Source organism: Lissotriton vulgaris, chromosome 1_1, assembly GCF_964263255.1.
Source record: "Lissotriton vulgaris chromosome 1_1, aLisVul1.2, whole genome shotgun sequence".
NCBI classification, from domain to species: domain Eukaryota; kingdom Metazoa; phylum Chordata; class Amphibia; order Caudata; family Salamandridae; genus Lissotriton; species Lissotriton vulgaris.
Genome location: NC_141685.1, coordinates 630,577,806 through 630,599,567, shown reverse-complemented (window position 1 = coordinate 630,599,567; position 21,762 = coordinate 630,577,806).

Genomic DNA, 21,762 nt, shown 5'->3' with positions numbered 1-21,762 from the left:
AATGATGACTGCACAACACCATTAACATGCGTATTGTGTAATAAGCCTTTGATGTCATATTTTTTGCATTGGTAGAGTTCTGCACATGTATATGATTGATATATGTGTGAGAAGTTGGCAGATGGCAGCATGGTCAATGTAAAACACTTTTCATACTCTTCACAGCTGAAGATATGTATGTGCTCTGTAAATAAGCTAATATGAATAATGTTAGCTATGTGTGTAGTCCCAGAAATCCCTCAGCCTAGAGAAGGCATCTACTTGACGTAATTTGAGAGCTACCAGTAGCTTCCAGGCCCCTTCAGAGTACCACACTGCCTTGAGGTGACTCATTGGACGGGCACAAGGTGACCCTTTCAAAGTAAGTGTAGATGCAAGGTGATGTTCATGTGACATCATGATCATCAGGCTGCAGATATCACAGCCTGACAAGGAGCAGTGTTCAGTCAGAATATTGGGGCAGGCTGGGCAGAGTCACAGGATCATACAACTGAATCACTGAGGTACAGCTGTCCAGAACGTAAAATCTTTGCAGGTAGAATTATGAGGTGTGCTTGAAATAGGTCCAAGAAGGCTTCTAAATGGACCACAGTTGAAACAGAGGGTTACCTGACGTGAGTTAAAACTTCCTCATTTGACTCATTTGTCTAAGACTTTAGTGTCCACGCTGCATGGCCCTTATCCACGATTCACTGTGACATGATTAGGAATGTTTATTCTTCAGTAGTTGTAAGTCTTAAGCAATGATCAGAAGTAGATCTCAACCCAATTTAGGTAGGGGACACACAGTTAGATGTTGTCAGAGGCCTGTATTAGTGCGTTTAAAAGAAACATGGGTGAGGAAGGGCAACAGGGCAAGACAAAAGTGGGCATGAGGATATTGGTTTAGGACAGCATGTGACAATACACATGTAGTTTGCTAACTCAAGAGTTACAGTACTGATATCTGTAGAAAATTTAGTTGACAGCAATACAGACAAACAAACCATAAACACATCTCAAATGTGTTTCTTTACTATTTTTGTATTTAGACAGGTCAAAGCCCATCAGAATTGAAATATACGTAATACCATTGCAGGTAGTTGCAGATTCTGGGGGACTATGATCAGTGTAGCATCCATTGCCACAAGAGGTGGTAAGACCTATGATGCTGGACCCGGAAGATCATAGAAGTCCTGGTAAGGAAGCCCTCCCAACTTGTTCAGGGTGCTCGCCACACCATCGCCGCCCTAATGGCCTGCATCCTTGTGATGGTCTATTCAGAGCTTGAAGGGCAGTTGAGCCCAACAGCAGCAACAAGGGGGTAAGTTATATTCAGAGTTTCACACGGTATATGACCCATATAACGTGTGGGAGCCTACCTGCTGACACGCCGCACGCCTGCTCCAGCTCCTGGGTGGGGAACGCTGCAAGTCTCGCCGCCACTGCAACATCCTAGCGGCTCGAGACTACAGCTCCCAGCGAGCCTTGCGGGCACTTCCTGCCTCCCGCACTCTTCGCGCCAGGAGGCGCTACAAAGGGCAGACGCTCCCTCGGTGGAGCGGGGGTCATTTCCAGCGGAGCCTACCTGCTGACACGCGGCACGCCTGCTCCAGCTCCTGGGTGGGGAACGCTGCAAGTCTCGCCGCCACTGCAACATCCTAGCGGCTCGAGACTACAGCTCCCAGCGAGCCTTGCGGGCACTTCCTGCCTCCCGCACTCTTCGCGCCAGGAGGCGCTATAAAGGGCAGACGCTCCCTCGGTGGAGCGGGGGTCATTTCCAGCGGAGCCTACCTGCTGACACGCCGCACGCCTGCTCCAGCTCCTGGGTGGGGAACGCTGCAAGTCTCGCCGCCACTGCAACATCCTAGCGGCTCGAGACTACAGCTCCCAGCGAGCCTTGCGGGCACTTCCTGCCTCCCGCACTCTTCGCGCCAGGAGGCGCTACAAAGGTCAGACGCTCCCTCGGTGGAGCGGGGGTCATTTCCAGCGGAGCCTACCTGCTGACACGCCGCACGCCTGCTCCAGCTCCTGGGTGGGGAACGCTGCAAGTCTCGCCGCCACTGCAACATCCTAGCGGCTCGAGACTACAGCTCCCAGCGAGCCTTGCGGGCACTTCATGCCTCCCGCACTCTTCGCGCCAGGAGGCGCTACAAAGGGCAGACGCTCCCTCGGTGGAGCGGGGGTCATTTCCAGCGGAGCCTACCTGCTGACACGCGGCACGCCTGCTCCAGCTCCTGGGTGGGGAACGCTGCAAGTCTCGCCGCCACTGCAACATCCTAGCGGCTCGAGACTACAGCTCCCAGCGAGCCTTGCGGGCACTTCCTGCCGCCCGCACTCTTCGCGCCTGGAGGCGCTATAAAGGGCAGACGCTCCCTCGGTGGAGCGGGGGTCATTTCCAGCTGAGCCTACCTGCTGACACGCCGCACGCCTGCTCCAGCTCCTGGGTGGGGAACGCTGCAAGTCTCGCCGCCACTGCAACATCCTAGCGGCTCGAGACTACAGCTCCCAGCGAGCCTTGCGGGCACTTCCTGCCTCCCGCACTCTTCGCGCCAGGAGGCGCTACAAAGGTCAGACGCTCCCTCGGTGGAGCGGGGGTCATTTCCAGCAGAGCCTACCTGCTGACACGCCGCACGCCTGCTCCAGCTCCTGGGTGGGGAACACTGCAAGTCTCGCCGCCACTGCAACATCCTAGCGGCTCGAGACTACAGCTCCCAGCGAGCCTTGCGGGCACTTCCTGCCTCCCGCACTCTTCGCGCCAGGAGGCGCTACAAAGGGTAGACGCTCCCTCCGCGTCGCGGGACGCGCGCGGGCGACGCCGGGCTGAGCCCGCGCAGAGGGCAGGCCGTCTGTGGCCATCAGTGGACAGCAGTGGTCGGGCGGGCCACCCCTCTAACTTTGCCTACTCGACCGTGGTGAGTCTACTTTCCTCTCCTATTATGGAGTCTGCTAATGCTGGTGTTACACAGGATGATTTCCCTTTTCCCCCCGCTACATTTGAGTCCCTACTTGAAAATGCACTGAACTTGGTATCAAACGAAATAGCTGACACTGAAAGAAGAATGTCCATGAGTTGCACTAATAATATTACACAGCCGATATCATTGTCAAATAGCCCTGGTATTCCACTATCACCAGCTGTTGTTATTACAAAACCGGTACTGGTATCAACACCCCCCGTATCCCTGTTGTCTGAAACTGTTCCCACTATTACAATCGCCTCCCAGGATGATGCTACTATCTCGGGATCTATGGAAACTAGTAATAAACAGGGAGGGGAAAAACGCAAAAGAGGCATCGCCAAGCCAAGTGCCAATAAAAGGAAACAACCTCCAACTAGCAAGAATCCGCCTACGCCTCAGAGCTTGTGGAATAAACAAAAACCTACTGGGGCACAAACTGTTCATGTTGTGGATAAAGACTTAGTGGACGCGGACGATATTCCTACCGCAACCACTACTGACTCAAGTGGGACCTCTAATACGATATGGACCCAAACAACACTAATGGGAGATAATTATCATCTCTCGAAACAAAATGGGAACCTTATAGAAACCATAGTTGACACTATTTTTAATCGACTAGAGAAGCAAATGATCAACCAGTTTAATAATGTTTTTAAAAGACTTGATAGATTAGATAACCTCGTTAAAAACGAAGAAGTAAAAAGAAAGGGGTCTGTCATCTTGGATCAAATCAGAGCCGACCGTCTCTTAAAAGAACTTGAATCTGTAAGCAACACTCTGTCACTAAAGAAACAGGAAGCTCCCACCTTACCGGGTGGGGGCACGAGTAACCCTGGAACATCACAACCGTCTATTGTACCACCTACAATTCAACCCCGATCCGCCAATGGAGGGAAGAACCTGGCAAAATCCAATTTACCTCCCAAATCTACTCCAACGCCTGCACCTAGAAAAACCGCCCCCCCCCTTATTATCAACAAAAATGCCACCAACCACAATAACGGCTCTACCCAACCTACAACAGCAACAAGACCAACCGCTGCTAACAATAAAGGCACTGGGCAAGCAGGGACAAGCAGGCCTTTTAAACATCAAGGGCCTGCCTTACATTTGCCACCGGATGCCTGTCCTTTTGTCCTGGTCCTTGCAGGAGTACCACCGTTGAGGGAGGAACAGGGGGAATCATGGGTGCAATTGCGAAACAAATGCATAGACTGGCTAACTAAGCACAAAGGTGTCGGATACGACATCTCAAGAGAGATCCTATCGGCTCGCAGGGTGTCTTGGTTTGGGCCCTTACTCAAAGATAAGGAAGGTGACTGTATAGTTCTCAATTTTAAAAACCCTGGTACTGTAAGACACCTACTCAACAGAAATAGTAACTGTTCTGCTATTTCTACTGTTGCAACCATGTTACCTTTGAGTTATTTTTACAGACAACCTTCAATGCATTCTCGGCCACCCTTAATGCAATTTCAACCACCACCAATGCATTTTCAGCCACCCCCCATGCAATTCCAGCCAGCTTCATTTCCATTCAATATGTTCAATAGATTTGCACCTTTGTCAGATTTGGATATGCCAGACTGACCCTCATCGACTACCCCAGTTAATCTACCATTGGCATCAATCACTGAAACCCAGGAAGTCCCACAACCCTTGCCACGGACTGTAGTGAGAGAAAAATCCACGAACCAAAGGCTATTGCTCCAGGATTCCGAACTATCTCTTGTAAGTTGGAACATAGCGGGTCTTAACTCTAAACTGAAAATTAAAGAATGGTCAGACTGGGTCAATAATAACTGTGACATATTGATGTTACAAGAGACTTGGTGCACAACTACACCTACAATGGAGGTTTTTTTTTATTATAATCTAAAGGCTTCTCCCTCACCTATGGGTCGCCCCAGTGGGGGTCTATCTATCTGGACTCAAATAAAATCCGGGGTACAAACCAAACTGATTCCTACACCGGGTAAATGTCTTATGGCTATGAAGTACACCAACAGGATGAAACTATGTATAATTAATTTTTATAATAATGATTTTGTTATTCGTCCCAATGACAATTTTATGTTATTGTTTAATTTTATTGATGAAATTATGGAGGGGCAGAAGTATGGGCCCTTTGATGGCATCTGCATTGGAGGGGATTTTAATGCTCATATGTACCGCAATAGCCCTCTATGTAGAAACGGTGAAGAGTTGAAAAACCATCTAGCCTCCCGTGACCTAGTAAATGCAATGGAAATTGCTGGTTCTAGTGCAAATAATATATTAACACCTACATATATAGGCCAGGGCTGCGCTTCCACGATAGATTATATATTTATCTGTCCGACATTGAGTGATATAATTTTAAAAGCAGAAGTCATCTGTTCCGCATATAGTGATCACTATCCGCTTAGAATATACTTAGATAATCAACAGATCACGAAGGTTGCATCGAGAGTAGAGACTGGGGCACAAAATCTGGCATTATCTACTGATAGATTAAGATTAATATGGAAAGGGGTGGACAATAAAGATATTTTAGCTAGAGTAATTAAAAAACACCTTAAGATAGTAGAGACTTGTCTGTCGCACATTAGCCCAGGCGACGATGTGGTTGTTGCCTTTGGTAATCTTTGTGGGGCTATTAAAAGAGAATCCTCTAAACCAGCTAGGCCCAATATAGATCATGGCCCTCGCTGGTTTGACTCCTCCAGCTCTAAGGCCAATAGGGACCTGATGGCGGCCTTAAAAATCAATCCTAGGGACGCTCAACTTGTGAGAGAATTAAGATCAAAATACAAATCCGTGTTACGCATTAGATCTGAGGCCCTAGTGATTAACCATTGGGAGTCTCTCACGCGTACTGCCTCATTAAAAAAAACAACAGGTTTTTGGAGAGAAGTCAAGTCCCTCAGATCCTTTGGTTCTAACATCAAACCAATCAATTGTAATATAACTGGCGAGGTGTGGGTAGAGCATTTTTCCAAAATCTATGCTATATCAGCCACTTCTCTAGATATTGTCCCCCTATCTAACACCGCTGAACGACTGAACTTTTCATTACCCGAGGTCGAGGATGCTATATTTGAGAGCGCTAGTAATAAATCTCCCAGCCCGGATGGTCTTTCCATTGACCAGATTAAATCTGAAATTAATTTTTGGGCCCCTTTATTATGCAACTTATTTAATAATTTGACTGACAGCTCAATCCCCGAATCCTGGGCGAACAGTGTCATCGTACCGATATTCAAAAAAGGTGACAGGTCGGACCCTGCCTGCTACCGCCCGATTTCACTGATCGATAACACGCTAAAGGTCCTTGGAAGGGTAATTTTTAAAAGGATAAGGAATTGGGCTGTGGATAATAATGTTCTACACTGCAGTCAATTGTGATTTAGAAGCCATGTGGGCACTGTCGAACAATGTCTTAATTTGAATTTGATTATGGCCAAATACACTATTGTTAAAAAGTCCCCGCTTTATTTAGGTTTCATGGATCTGAGTTCCGCATTTGATTTTGTTAATCGTTCTAGGTTGTGGTCACTTTTGCTTGATTATGGTTTGGATGACTCACTGGTATATTTTCTTTCTTATTTACATAGGGATCTAAAGGCGAGAGTACGTATTAATAATGATGGCGAATTATCCGATGATATTTTTATTAACAGAGGAGTTAGACAGGGCTGCGTACTCGCCCCACTGCTTTTTATTCCATATATTAACGGGTTGAGCTGCACTTTGAGCAAGATCACTAAGGATGTACCAATTATAAATGGTTCCCCCATTACTACCCTACTCTATGCGGATGACGCAGTATTAATGGGGCGTACCCCGAATGCTTTACGTACTTTAATCACTGGGTTTGTTGCTTTTATGTCCGATCTGGGCTTAAATACCAATTTAAAAAAATCTTTCATTATGAACTGTGGACCTAAAAAGTACAACATTACCTCAATTAAATCAGGTGACAATATATTAAAATGCACTAGCACTTTCCCTTATCTAGGGTTACTATTTTCTAACACAGGCTCATGGCAGCCACATGCTGCCTATGAGAGAAATAAAATTGGCAAGTCAATCAATTCAATTTTATCTCTCCGACAACCCAAACTGGCCGATGTCATTACCCCCCTGCTCAATATTTATCGCACCCAATACCAACCAACTGGGACATATGGAGCAGAAGTGTGGGTTTATTGTAACAGCACGTCTCTCCAGTTGGAGGAAAATAGATTTTGTAGAAGGGTGCTGGGGGGAGTTCCCTGTGCCCCCACATTTATTTGTCACAATGAACTTAGGTTGCCATATATTGTTGATTTTATTAGGTCAAGGCCCGCGCTTTTTTGGATAAAAATATGGTCAAATCCAGCGGCATCCTTAACACGCAGCATAATATCTGATTGCTTATTATACGAAAGATCCCACCATATACCCTGGTTAAATGCTGTCAAGAATAGCCTGTTGAGCGTGGGACATGGTTCTTTGTTCAGCTCTCCTAATACCATTGCCCCCGCTCACAAGAATAGTGTAAAACGGGCATTGCTTGACTTATGCAAGGAGGAACGAATGAGATCCGAATTGGTAAAACCTGTTGTTATTAAATAGTTGCCACTTACTGATTCACGCAATGATAACTTAAACAAGCCCTGCAGATACCTGTCAACCCCAACAGGAAGATGGCCCCGGAGCCTTTTGTTCAGGTTCCGGGATGGAAGCATCGTCAATTTACTAAGCTTCCCCCTTGGCTATAACAAAAGCCTAGAAGGGCTGGATTGCCCCTGCTCTGAAGGTGGGAAACAAAGTTTGTTGCACTATTTTCTTTTCTGTGGCCATTATAAATTGTATACCCGTCAATATTTAATGCAGATTCTCCGCAAATATAACCTAAGGGACTTTAATCTGGCATTGAGATTCCTACAAATGCTGTCAACAGACGAGGTCATATATACTGTACGTTGTTTTATAAAAGTCTGTGTGAGATCAAGGGCAAGTATGGAACATGCATAACAGACAACAGTATTGTGCTATTGAACGCACATTGCACTTTACCATTCTGATATAATTTGTACACAGAATCAATTATATGTGTGTCTGGATCTGTATGATTATTTCGGGAGTGGATAAATTGAAATCTATGACTAAATACACTAATAGATTAATGTTTCTCTTTATTATGTATTATGCACCTTACGTTATATATGCTGCTCAAACCCAATTGGAAATCTTGTTTTTAATTTTTATACTCGTTTTTATGTGTTTTTAATGTGTTTCATTCTGTATGTACTTTTATGGATGTACCAAATTCCGAATAAAGATCATTTGAATTGTATTGAATTGACCCATTTTTTGTTACAGCTAGGATTTGTCACATGCACAATAATGGTGCGCCACTTCCAATGCACAAGGAGAGTCCTTGTAGGTTTAAGTTTTGTACGATGTGAATGGTGATATGCTTTGTCTATTGTTTTTGGCATAGGATCCCACATGATTCCTGTCCGCAACCAATAAACTGGTCTGAGCAGACACATGTCTGCCTCAAATTCAAATATACCTAAAGTTATATGATGTCATAGGGGACAGTTGAACCAAACAGGACACTAGTCTTTATTATGTCAGATGTTATGACCCTTTAGTAATGTAGTTGATGGAATGGGATCCCTATTATATGTGACATAGCATACTGGGCACTTATGATGCAGTGGGTGTTCGAAATCTCTCATAGTTAATGTGGTATTCTACATATCCCAAAAGGTGTTTGGAAATCAAAAATACAATATCATGAATGTATAGAGATAGGATTAGCAAGAGGTCTCACTCCTCCACAAATGTGTCTGTCAACCACTCTGGTTTATGACAAATAATGGTGATAGGTATTCAATTATTGAGGTAAGACAGACAGGAAAGAGCATTTCATTGTGTACTTTGTCATGACCATATGATGAATTGATGTTGGAGATGAATGGTATACTTGCAGGGCTTGAGCAATTTGGGAATTCCCATTAATTGTTTGTAGGCACATTCATTTCGGGTGATCTGTAACCCGGGGCAAACTCATGACTCATTAGGTAAATGTTGACATGCATCAGGGATAATTATGTTGCCAATTCAGATTTATATGTGAGTGTTTAAGGTAAATCATACACACACCAGACATTTAGGACATCAGACACACCCACACTTGCCAAACACACTTCAGACCCACAGTCAACAGCACCATCACCAGACGCATGCACATCACACATAGCTAGTCCCTCTGCCTCCCAAACCCCATGCCTTCCCACACAGCCCACAAGTTCCCCATTGACGATCTCCATTTTACCCTTGCAATGACCCCTCCCATTACTAAGCCCAGCAAGCTGCCCCTCCTATATTCAATCACACCCATCCCAATCCACCCCTTTACAAGGTCCTTCCTCTGCTTCCTCTTTCAAGGCCCACAATGCCAGACACAAATTTGATCCTTCCACTTCCAAATACCCCATCCCAAAGCCAAGGACACCCCTCCCAAATCCACGTCCACCTCTCCAAAGCCCCAAACCCCCCATGTAGTTTATGTGAGGTTCCTGCTCTGCCCACTGGATGCACCTTCCTGAGGAGCTTCCCCTTGGCAGTGATATAGGAGGCAAGCTTTGTCGCTCAGCACAAACATGCACAGGACTTTACGTGCTGTATTTTGGACTTCCATTTGGCATTATAATTTTGAGAGACTTATCTCATTTGTTTTGAATACATCGATAGTCTGGATTTCAAAAAGTTAGTCCTGCCAATTATTTTTCTAAGCAATTGTTGATTCCTAGCAATGTTTGAGACTGACATGTATAGTACATATTTGACTCTTCCATCATGTCAGCCTACATTTTTGAATGTCTACTTTCTTAGGTGTATGCACTGGTTGCCATGGTATGAGATTGCCATGTGCATTTTGATATAGGCATTCATTATAGTACTGGTCATATGCACCAAAAAACAGATGTTTCAGCTTGATTTTATGATTTTGTCATACAGGACTGGCTGTTTTCCCATTGATTACTCAAAAGTAAGTGCATTGCCCCATGGGAATGTATGTGACATGTTATTGTATGAAATCCAGGACTGCCACAAAAGGCATACACATATGTTGTGGGGATGAATATATAGAATGGTTAACATTCGGGACTGGCATTGGTTTTCAAGTGTTAAGGTCAGTCTTCCACCTTGTGTAGTGCAATTTCTACATGGTGTTACATTGCACTTATAACAACAATGTGTTTAATGTAAAGTGACATTTTACATAATCCCTCTCAACACATCGATATGGTGACGTTTAGCTTTCTGATAAGATTTTTATGGGAGCAAATGCTCATTGTTTTTAAGTAAGGGTGGGTGGTAAATTCCATTCCGTTTGCAGAATTTGTGAAATTTCTGCAATTCTGCGTTTCCGCATGGAACGCGGAATTGCCGAAAATTCCGCAATCTGTGGCGTACCGGAATTTGTTGGCATTGATGAGTATTGTGTAGAGGTATTGCACAAAATGGTGGCATCTTCTTTGAATAAATATGCTGGGCAGGATTCATTCTGGCACGTCGCTCCTGTCACAAAAATTAAACCTCAACAGGAAACACTTACAACTACAGCAGGTGCCCAAGTTGAAGATCAAATTCAGTAACTCAATAATCATCCTAAAATATTTGTGAGCACGGTCAAGGCTGGGCAGTTGTGCTTTCTTCTCCCCATATCTACCGTCAAAGATTTGCTGTGATCCTTGATAGAGGTGTTTGCATACATGACTTTCTCGAGCGCAATCCTCGTATATATCTTGGTCTTTCTCTTCATCTGCTGCTCTGATCGGTCTCTGACCTTTTGTAAACAAGAGGCATGTGAACTCAAATTGAAGCCCCGCCCAACACACACTAGCGGTATGCAACTTCTTTCCGCCCTTTTCCCACTATGATGGACAGATCACTCAAGGGACACTGGCGCCTTTTGACGTGGTGGCAAAGTTATAGACACACATGGTCACTGGAGACAACTCTTCTGGCCCTTTATGCAGCTGTAGTGTAGGAAAGGCACTATACATTTACCCAACAAGGTAGCACTTCCTGATTAGCCAGTAGTACTCCAGTTGAGTCGAGGTATTGCACAAAACGGTGGCATTGTTCTTGTAATATTATGTGCTTCTGGGCAGGATTCATTCTGGCACGTCGCTCCTGCCACAAAAATTAAACCTCAACAGGAAGCCCTTTCAGATATAAAGCAGGTGCCAGAGTTAAAGCTCAAATTCAGAAATGCATTAATCAGCCCTAAACATTTGTGAGCAAGGTTGCGGCTGGGAAGGTGTGCTTTCTTCTCCCCATATCTACCGTCAAAAATTTGTTGTGATCCTCGATGGAGGTCTTTGCATCCATGACTTTCTCGAGTGCATTCCCTGTAAAGTTCTTATGACCAGTGGGTTCTTTCTTCTCATCTGCTGCTCTGATCGGTCTCTGACCTTTTATAAACAAGAGGCATGTGAACTCGCATAGAAGACCCGCCCCACACACACTAGCGGTATGCAACTTCTTCCCACCCTTGTCACACTATGATGGACAGCTCACTCAAGGGAACCCGGTGCCTTTCGGCACTGGGCCAAAGTTACAGACGCACATGATCACTGGAGACAACTCTTCTGGCCCTCTACGCAGCAGTATTGTAGGAGAGGCACTATACATTGAACTCATCGAGGTAGCACTTACTGATTAGCCAGTAGTACTGCAGTTGAGTAGAGGTATTGCACAAAATGTGGCATCTTCTTGGAATATTATGTGCTGCTGGGCAGAATTCATTCTGGCACGTCGCTCCTGTCACAAAAATTAAACCTCAACAGGAAGCCAGTAACGCATTAATCATGATTTGTAACGCATTAATCAAGATTTGTGAGCACGGTTGAGGCTGGACAGGTGTGCTTTCCTCTCCCCATATCTACTGTCAAAAATTCGCTGTGATCCTTGATGGAGGTCTTTGCATCCATATATGTGAGTAAAGCCTAGGCCGTGAACCAATGAGGTGAACAATAAACTTGTACCAGTCGTATAGGGAACAATCAAGGGAATACAAATTTACATAAAAAACATGTTTTTAATTGTCATATTAAAAATCATATAGAAACTGAACAAAAATCAGGCTATATGATAAGTAACACATATATACACAAAAATAGACCTATACATAAATAAATAGCAGCATGTATACACAGGTTACATAATCTAATTAAAAATACATAAAATCAATGTCAGAATTGCTGGAAAACACTAGAAAAACTCTAACTTCTTTGAATCCATGACTTTCTCTAGCGCAATCCCTGTGTAGTTCCTGTGGCCAGGGGGTTCTTTATCCTCATCTGCTGCTCTGTTTGGTCTCTGACCTTTTATAAACAAGAGGCATGTGTACTTGAATAGAAGCCCTGCCCCACATACACTAGAGGTATGCAACGTCTTCTCACCCTTTACCCACTATGATGGACAGCTCACACAAGGGACCCCGGTGCCTTTCGGTGTGGTGGCAACGTTACAGACACACATGGTCACTGCTGGAGACAACGATTCTTCTGGCGGCACAGAAAATCCGCAGGCTTGTGGAATTCTGCATGCTCGCTGAGTTTTTTTGCCATTTCGCAGAACTTTGCGTAGCACGACTTACCAAATTCCGCCCAACCCTATATTTAAGGCAGCAAGCCCCAAATTCAGTAATACATTTTAGTCATTTAGTTGTGTTAATTTACATGTTGTAAACATCAACATTACTGACATTGGTTCAAAACATCGTTATGCTATGGTGTGTGCATGTGATTTAAAACTGCAAGTATTCTTTGCAATCGTGACCAGCCAAGTCAGATGGTAACAAGTAATGGTGGTGCTTACTTTCGGTCTGGTGACAACGGTGTTAATTTTCTTCATATTGTAGTAGCAGCAGCATGGCTTGTAAGATCAGGTACATGGTGGATCTGGCAGTGTAAAAGTGAGCGAAGGTCAGTTTCAGCCTTATATGTGTTGCTTTCCGTTGACTCAGATGTGGAGGTATGATCGCCACAGTTGCCTTAGCTGAAAGGCACATCATGATTGGCCGCTTTTCACTGAGACTGCCTTTGGAGCAGTTGAGCATGACCCACAGAGCAGACGGGAGCTGAGTATTCCTTCAGCTGACAAACTGCTCACATCTAAACATGGAGGGCGGACCACCGACTAGGCAGATGGGAAATCTGGCGCTGCCTCGGCGGCGGGAGCATAACCACCAAGATCGTAATCAGGTCCTAGGTCAGAAGGTAAAACTTCACCGGGCTTTACCCATAAGTGTATATGATCTAGGCTCCATTGCGGTCAGCCTGAAACTTTGACTTTGTCCCGGTCAAGTGCGACCAGATGTCCCAAAGTGGTGCTTTTGACTTTTAGGCACTAAAAAGTGTTCATTCTTTAAAAACTAATATCTCTGATCCCCTACATTGGATTATTTTGTTTTGGTTTTGTTTTAATCATAACCCTATTTCCTATTGTTATAAATTGGTTTTCAATTTCTACAGTGTTTTGTGTCTTACTTATTTAATGTATTGGTGTTTTTGAATGCTGTACACACCTGTCTCCTAAATTAAGCCTGCCTGCTCACAGCCAGCTACCAATGATTGAGCGAGGGAGTAATTTATTGAGACCTCGACTGGACCTTACATTGTTATTGTGGCCTTATTACTCATGGTCGGCACCTACTTACTTCTTCTAATAAATCTCATTCCAACATTTCCATTTGGATAAAATCACCCTAAATATTAGATGGCTACTTGTTACTGGGAGGCAACCATTCTATTTCTGTTTTTTGCTTTTCAAAATCATGTGTATCAGTCTGATTTGTTTTCTTGATCTGAACCAGAATGAGAAAAACCAGAATGCACGGATTTGTGGCAGAAAAGGAGGTGTTCTCATAAGGTGGAGCCTTTTCGTAATCATATATCGGCCTCTTGCACATTCCCATGGCTTTGTGAGTAAGAGTGAGTATATAGCTCTAAAAGATTAAACAGCTTTAACTAGTCTTGCAAAGGTTCTAATCATCTATTATGATTAGTCACATTTGCAGGCACATGTAAAGGAGTAGGAGCAGTTGTAGATCACAAGCCAGCTTCAGAAAGTGCCTTCCAAAAAGCTATGTCTTGGTCCATAGTGTATTGGAGTGGCATTCTGTGACATATCTATCAAAATAACTTGCTATCATTATATCATTTGGGATGTTTTGACATATAAGTTAGTGCCTGCATCCAAGCCAATTTTATAACTAAGTGCCTCATGTCCCAAAATGATAGGTTTTGTGGCCACAAAAGTACTTATCAATATGTACAAAATGCTTTTAATGAGTTGGACATGTTTTTCACACTAGTAAAAGGACTTTTGTGATTGTTTCTGAATTGAAAATTGGAGGGTTATGGAAAGGGGTTTCTTCCCGCCCCTTTCAAACTCGGAAAGAAATATAATGATAGTATGTGACAACAACTGCTGTAGCAAACCATTGATGAGTTTACAACCCCTGAGTTGGGGTGGTAACTAATTTGCAAAGGGGAAGTAGGACAGAATATTAGCAGCCTTGGAGAGGAGAAGTATCCTGAAAATTGCAGGGAAAACAGTGCAGCATCTCTAATATTTAGAAATTTACTAGGTAAATAGTGATGTTCTTCTGCTATTCACATGTCTGCCTGTGAACCAGTGCGGAATCTACTGTTTAGCGAGCTGCCGGGTAAATAGTTTCATTTTCCAGATAATTCCACAGCTGCTGGATGAACAGTACAGAAGCTCTACTGTTCAGCCAGCGGCAGGGTAAAAAGTAAAGTTTTTCTGCTACTTGCACAGCTGCCCGCAAGACAGCAAAATATCTCTACTATTTAGATAGCAGGAGGACAATTGTTCCTGCTATTTGCATGACCATAAACCGAATAGTGTAGAATTTCTACTATTTAACCAGTGGCGTGCAAACAGTGAAGGTTTTCTGTTATTTCAATGGCTGCCAGATGATCAGTGCAGAATCTCTACTACTAAGCCAGTGGCCCGATAAATAGAGAAGATTTTCTTCTATTTGCACAGCCTTTGCCCAAACAGTACAACACCTCTAATACTTAGCAATAGGCCAGGGATAGTGAAGTGTCTCTGCTATTCTCAAGGCTGCCAGCCAAATAGTAAATAAATGCTGCTATTTAGGCATTAACTGAATACAAAGCAGAAAGAAATCGCTATTTACCCGACAGCCAGGTAAATAGCAGATACCAAAATAACAAGCCACATTACAGTGAGATGGGGGGGGGGGGTGGATACGGTCTGGGAAAATAGCTATTTAGCAAATTATTCACAGAACTGACATAAGAGAGCCAGTAAAGACCAGCTTAAGTATAAAAGGAGAAAGGTGCTGCATTTGGATTTAATCTATTGCAATGTATATTAAATTAGCTTGTTGAAATAGGATTGACAGAAGATTTTAGAAACGAGATTACTTCACTTGTGCAACATGGATAAGCCAACGGATACCTCTCTAAACAAGAGGCGGATTTCCTATGTAAAAGTGAGGGGAGGATTCCCTATTTTTACACACTCCCAAACATGCATAAAAACAAAATACCACCACTCAGCAGGCCCATTGTCTCTGGGTTAGGTTCCCTTTTGGAACCCCTGTCTTGTTTTTGTGACGTGTTCTTTAAGACCATGGTAGAGAAAACGAGCACCTATCTACGGACACCAAAAGTGTGCTACGACTCCTGGACCAGCTCACCATAGATGATGATACCATCCTGGTGAGTTTTGATATCGAGAGCCTATATACGAGCATCCCCCAGGATGCCACCTTGGAGGTACTCAAAAAGGCCCTTGATAAGGAAGAATGGACATCTAGAACCCCAAGAGAATTCATCTTGGAGTGTGCAAGATTGGCCCTCAAAAGGAATTATTTTCAATACGAGGACGAGATTTTTCTCCAGACTGGGGGTACATCTATGGGCAGTACATTTGCTCCAAGTGTAGCAGGCCTGTATGTACATGATTTCGAGGAGAAATATATCCTCAGCAATACAAACCCCTACAGTTCGAATATCCTACTTTAGAGAAGATATATAGACGACGTGCTCACCATTTGGAAAGGCACTGAAGACACCTTATTATCCTTCTTCAACTGGATCAACACACTTGACGACCATTTGAAGTTCACTTACATGAAGGATCTGAATACCTTGGTCTTTCTAGATCTCACAATAACAAAAAGAAAATGGGAAGCTGTCAATCTACTTCGGTTTGAAAGTTTTCACCCGAGACCATTGCGCGAAAACCTACCTTATGGACAATATCTGCGGCTTCGCAGAAATTGTAGTGAGCTTGACGACTACAAACAACAGGCCCAAGATCTCACTCTCAGATTAAATAACCAGGGATACTCCGCAAAGATTCTACATAAAAGCCAAAAACAAGCTCGAAACCAACCTAGAGCTGCTCTTTTGGAGGACCCAACTAAAACTGTGGATGAAACCCCCCTGACCTGTGTCATCACGTACAATAACATCTCCAACGAGGTAACCAAGATAATAGGGAAACATTGGAGTATACTCAACACAGGGAACCTGAGATGGGAAAAACCTCTGTTCTCATACAGACAGGCACGAAGCATCAGAGATGCAGTAGTGAACACCAGACCCAAGAAAAATTTGGTGGAAAATGGAACGGTACTCAACACATGGGGGTTACCTAAAGTGACAGGCCACTACAAGTGCGACAGTTGCAGCGTATGCCCGTTCACCTACAATACTAAGACTCTACAGCTGGAACCCACTAAACCTGGACGATCAGAGGACATACAAATTTGCTACAGCGAGAACGTCGTGTACAGACTGACATGTCCCTGTAACCCACACTATGTAGGAATGACCAGCAGAAAGGTAAAAACACGTATTGGAGAGCACAGGAGCACCATTAGGTGTAAAAAAGCCAACACCAAACTCACCGAACATTATTTGTCGGTAGGGCACACATCAGATGAAATACAATGGACCATCATTGAGCAGGTTAAACCAGGAGCCAATCTGAACCAACGTCTTTTTGAAAAGGAACAAAGGTGGGTTTATAGACTTTCTACTTACAAAACTGGTCTAAATGATAATATCCCGTGGAACACTGTGATGGGATAACCCCTCCTGTATAACAATTCTCTGAGGCCATCGAACTGCCATCCTTTTTGTAAAATAGTCATCAATACTACTCGTGACCCAGCAGTTGTCACCTAGTAATGTTCTACCTTTATGTCTATGTCTATGTTTAAAATGGACGTCAGATCTGTCCAAAATTACTGAATCTCCCTGTTCAATTCTCTAACAGTTTATCAATACCTGTTCTGTTCGAGGTATCCCCTTATACCCATGGGGAGGAGATCCTCTTTGGCAAATGAATCACTAGACCTCCTTCCATTCACAGTCCCGATTGCCGTGGTTACTACACCGCTACGTTTTACACGCCAGCCTCCACGTGATCGGAAATCCAGCGGGCACCGCCCCTCTACCACTTTCTGATTGGCCCGTGTAGGGCCCCGATTGGTGCCACGCCCATCCAGGAAGTAACGCACAGTTTACTTTTCTCGGCGTTGCTGATCCATCAGAACACTCCACGGGGCATCTTGAGCAGTAACCAAGTAGGTTTACCGCAAGACGAGCAGAAGCCGCAAGTAAGTGCTTTCTCCCACTGATGCACGAGGCGGCCCGCGCCGCACACCATTCCTGTGCTGTAGCATATGTATTGAGTATGGGCGGTACACTAAATTTGTGTCTGCCTTTATTCTTAAACCTTGTAGGTGACGGACACTTGCCGTCTTGGATACTCCGATGCCCATGAAGCGGTAGTCACCGCATCAAGTGTAAGCAGAGCAAAACATCGCGTTTTTCCATGCCACAGGGTTAACAATAATAGTGTAACCCGTTCAACCGTGGCACGATTGTTTAGCTGCCAATCAGGCAAATCACATCCACTAATGCCTGAGCGCATCTGGTGCCGCACTTTAATGGCGATCACTCTCCAACACCTCCTCCCCCCTTCCGCTATCCCAGTTATCCTGCAAGACCACCATCTCTTCAAGGCACTGGGGAGTTTTATTCACCTCATTCACGCTCCGGTAATTACCGCCTGAGCACTTTGTCTATCGCATCAGATGGATTACGAGTACGACTTGATAAATATGGGGTTCTCATATCATCACCTTATTCTGGTGAACCCAATCAGCACAATAACTGTTAAGTGTATACCCTTGTTCTGTCCTCCCCAGTACGTAATCCCAACCCTGTACAAATCTTTTTCTCTTACAGGTTTTCTCCTGAACCAGGATAAGACACCTTTTTACACCAGATCACAATGTGTGGTCTTTAATTGAACGAGGGCAGGACTCACCTAAGCGTGTGCGGACCACCCCGTCCAATCTTCACAGTCCTGACGAAAACCAAAGAATATTTAAATGGTTGAAACATGTAGACCTAATTTTTTCCTATTCACATAGCACACTTCGCTATTTTTAAACTTATCACACTACTTGAGACACCAAAGCCTTCCTAGTTAAACACAGGTGCCACACTGGTTTTATAAGGATTCAAGCACTCAAGAATAAAGTCTTGAAGTGAGTAGTTTTGGCCCTTTTTTAACACACGTATCACTGTAATTTTGTGCACATATAAAAGAAAAAGAAACCTGCTCCACTGTAGTCAGGTGTCGCAGCACACCCTATGGGCATTCGGCCTATGGGCTGGGACCCCGATGATGAAGCATGTCACCAACTAGGTTGGTGAGTGAGGGGTCTTCTTCAAGGACATGCACTGTCCGGTAACGGGTTGGGGCAAACTGTGCTAACCTGAGCTTCTTGCTCTAGAAGCAAAAAAAACTATTTTCAGTTTTTTTCCTCCAGGGGGTACTCCTCCATTGTTGCTACATTTAACCCCGGGGACCAGGAGTTCCCACCTCACATAGTATGTGCAATTTCCCTAACTCTCTTCTTTGGTATATACACTCACATTATGTACCCTCGCAATATAATCCTAAAATCAGAATGCAGGTGTGCCTCTTGCCTTTAACATCTTTGGGCAATTGTGCAGAAACTAATCAATTCTAAACGTTTTTTTTATTTTTACAATAAAACATTTTAGGAACTTTAATTAAAATGTAATGAAGCAGTGCAATAGCAGTAATGTGAAACATTTTAGGAACTATAATCAAAGTGCAATGTAACTGAACATAAGAAAAATAATAGACAAATTTGAAAGCAGCGTCTATTATTTCTTTATTAGCATGTTTATAACTATGGTACACATGGGTTTAGTTGGGAAAAATGGAGTACATATGTTCTCCTAAAACTGGAAGCGTTCAGATTCAAAAGGTGTAAATGTGCATTATGTTGCATTCTACATTTGCAAAGATAAAAAGGATAATCACGTGGGACGTCTTTGCGTTGGGGGAAACTGAATTAAACTTCGGGGAATGGAATTAAATGTGGAACTCTTAAAGATCTCAGAAGTAGAAGTCATAGCTCGTCAGGCCACTTTTTTAGACGCATACCAGATGCTGAGGAGGTGGCGACAATCGGTGAACACAACCCCCCAACCAACACCGAGAGGGAGAGGTCAATGGGGAAGAGGAAGAGGCAGGGGCAAAGCAAACAATGACGCAATCTGCGAAACAGCAGATACAGAAAAGAAAATGTAACAAAACCAGTTGGAACCGGACGGGGTATGAGAAAGAGGAAGTAACCATGATGGACACAACCATGGTAAACAAAACTATTATTAACCTGACTAGCCGCACTCTTTCCTTTCTCTAAAAGAAAACACTATGTCTAGGGTTATCATTTTGTCCCACGGAAATGTTTGATTATTTCAACACCAGAACAGACATTTTTAAATTTGTTAGAAAACTCAAACTAACCAAATGGCATACTTTAAAAGGCAACACAGCACATGGCCAATCAAGCATCAACCCCACCAACCTAACAGTTGGGGACAATGAAGTGCTTACTACCATGCAAGTACTTGGATACAGCTGCAATTCTGCAACTAATTTCACAGATGAAACCTAAGAGGTTGTCACTGATAGGGCTGCCAAAACCCCTTTCAAACCCTGATCTATTTTTCATCCCAGTCTCCCCCATGACAACTTGGATATGTTCCATGAGGTAGTCACCAGGGCACTTACAGAGCACAAACAAGCAATATTTACACGTAACTTTGTGGTAGGCAACCTGACTGTGAAACAAAGAGCTATCATCTCATCATTGGCTATTGATAAAGACATTGTCATCCACCCAGCGTATGAAGGAGGGAATATTGTACTACTGAGTAAGACCATGTATGTTGCAGAGGCACACAGACAATTGAATGACAGCAGATTTTATGAAAAAACGTGTACTAAGACCTACAGCAATAGTATCAATACTACATGGAGCCAACTCTCCAAATGGCAGGAAGATGGCCATATTACATGGGAGGAATACCTGTTTATGAAACAAGACTACCCCAAACTTCTGATCATTTACTTTCTTCTGAAAGTGCACAAAAATTCTCTTGTGCCCCCAGGGAGACTCATGGTCTCATCATTGGGGAGTGTTTTTGAAATCATTTCCAAGTATGTTGATAATTTCCTTCAGAACTATGTTACCATACTCCCTTCATATTTCAAGGACACAAAATAATTTTTATGTAAAATTGAAGGCATACTGTGGACATTGAATGATATGTTCATCACTATGGATGTCTCAAGTCTCTACACTATCATTGACCACGACCAAGGCATTCATGCTTGTACCTACTTTCTCAATGAAAGAAACATCATGTATTTAGAACACAACAGGATGTTGAGTGACATGATGTACCTATGCTTACATAACAATATTTTTAGGTTTAATGGAGGACTCTTTGAACATATACTGGGGACCGCACATGTTTTGCCCCCAGTTTTGCGGGTCTCTTTTTAGGCTTGTGGGAAAAAGAGATCAGGAACGACACATGTCTCTCACAGCATTTCAAGAAGGTCAAAACCTGGATGCGTTACATTTATGAACTTTTCGTAATATGGGAGGGCAGTGAAGATGCCTACAACATAGTACTCACACAGAACATTAACAGCGAAGAAATAGAGTTTCTAGACGTTAAAGTCAAAGCAGCTAACAACATACTTTAAACCAGATTGTTCCATAAAGGACCGGCCGGCAACAGTATTCTACATGCTCTCAGCCACCACCCAGACACGCTCAAATGGAGCATACCGTACGGGCAGTTACTGAGAGAGAGAAGGAATTGTAGTACGGAAGATAACTACCAGGTAGAAGAACAAAACATGATTAAACGTTTCAGAGGACGCAGGTACCTAGAATGGGTACTTAACAGAGCAGTCAGTAAACTGAAGAACATTGACAGAAAAAGCACTCTCTGTAACAAGGAGAAGAACATTAACTCCCATGAGACAAGGGTCATTCTGACATACAACAACAGTTCACGTAAAATACAAAAAATCCTTAATGACAACTTGAACATCCTCAAAAGTGATCACATAGTAGGACCCACCATCAGTGACAGGCCTAGAATGACATACCGTAAAAGCTGCAGTCTCAGGGACATGCTCATGCAAGGGGACATCACAGAATGACAGAACACTAGCACACACAACCTCAAGGGCGGTTACCCTTGGGGACATTGTAAGGCATGCACAGAAAGCCACATGGTTAAGGAATTCAGTATGCCACAGTCTGAAAAGAAAAAAAACATTCCCCAATTCCTGACATGCAGTACGACATATGCGATTTACATCGTGACATGTCCATGTAAAAAACGTA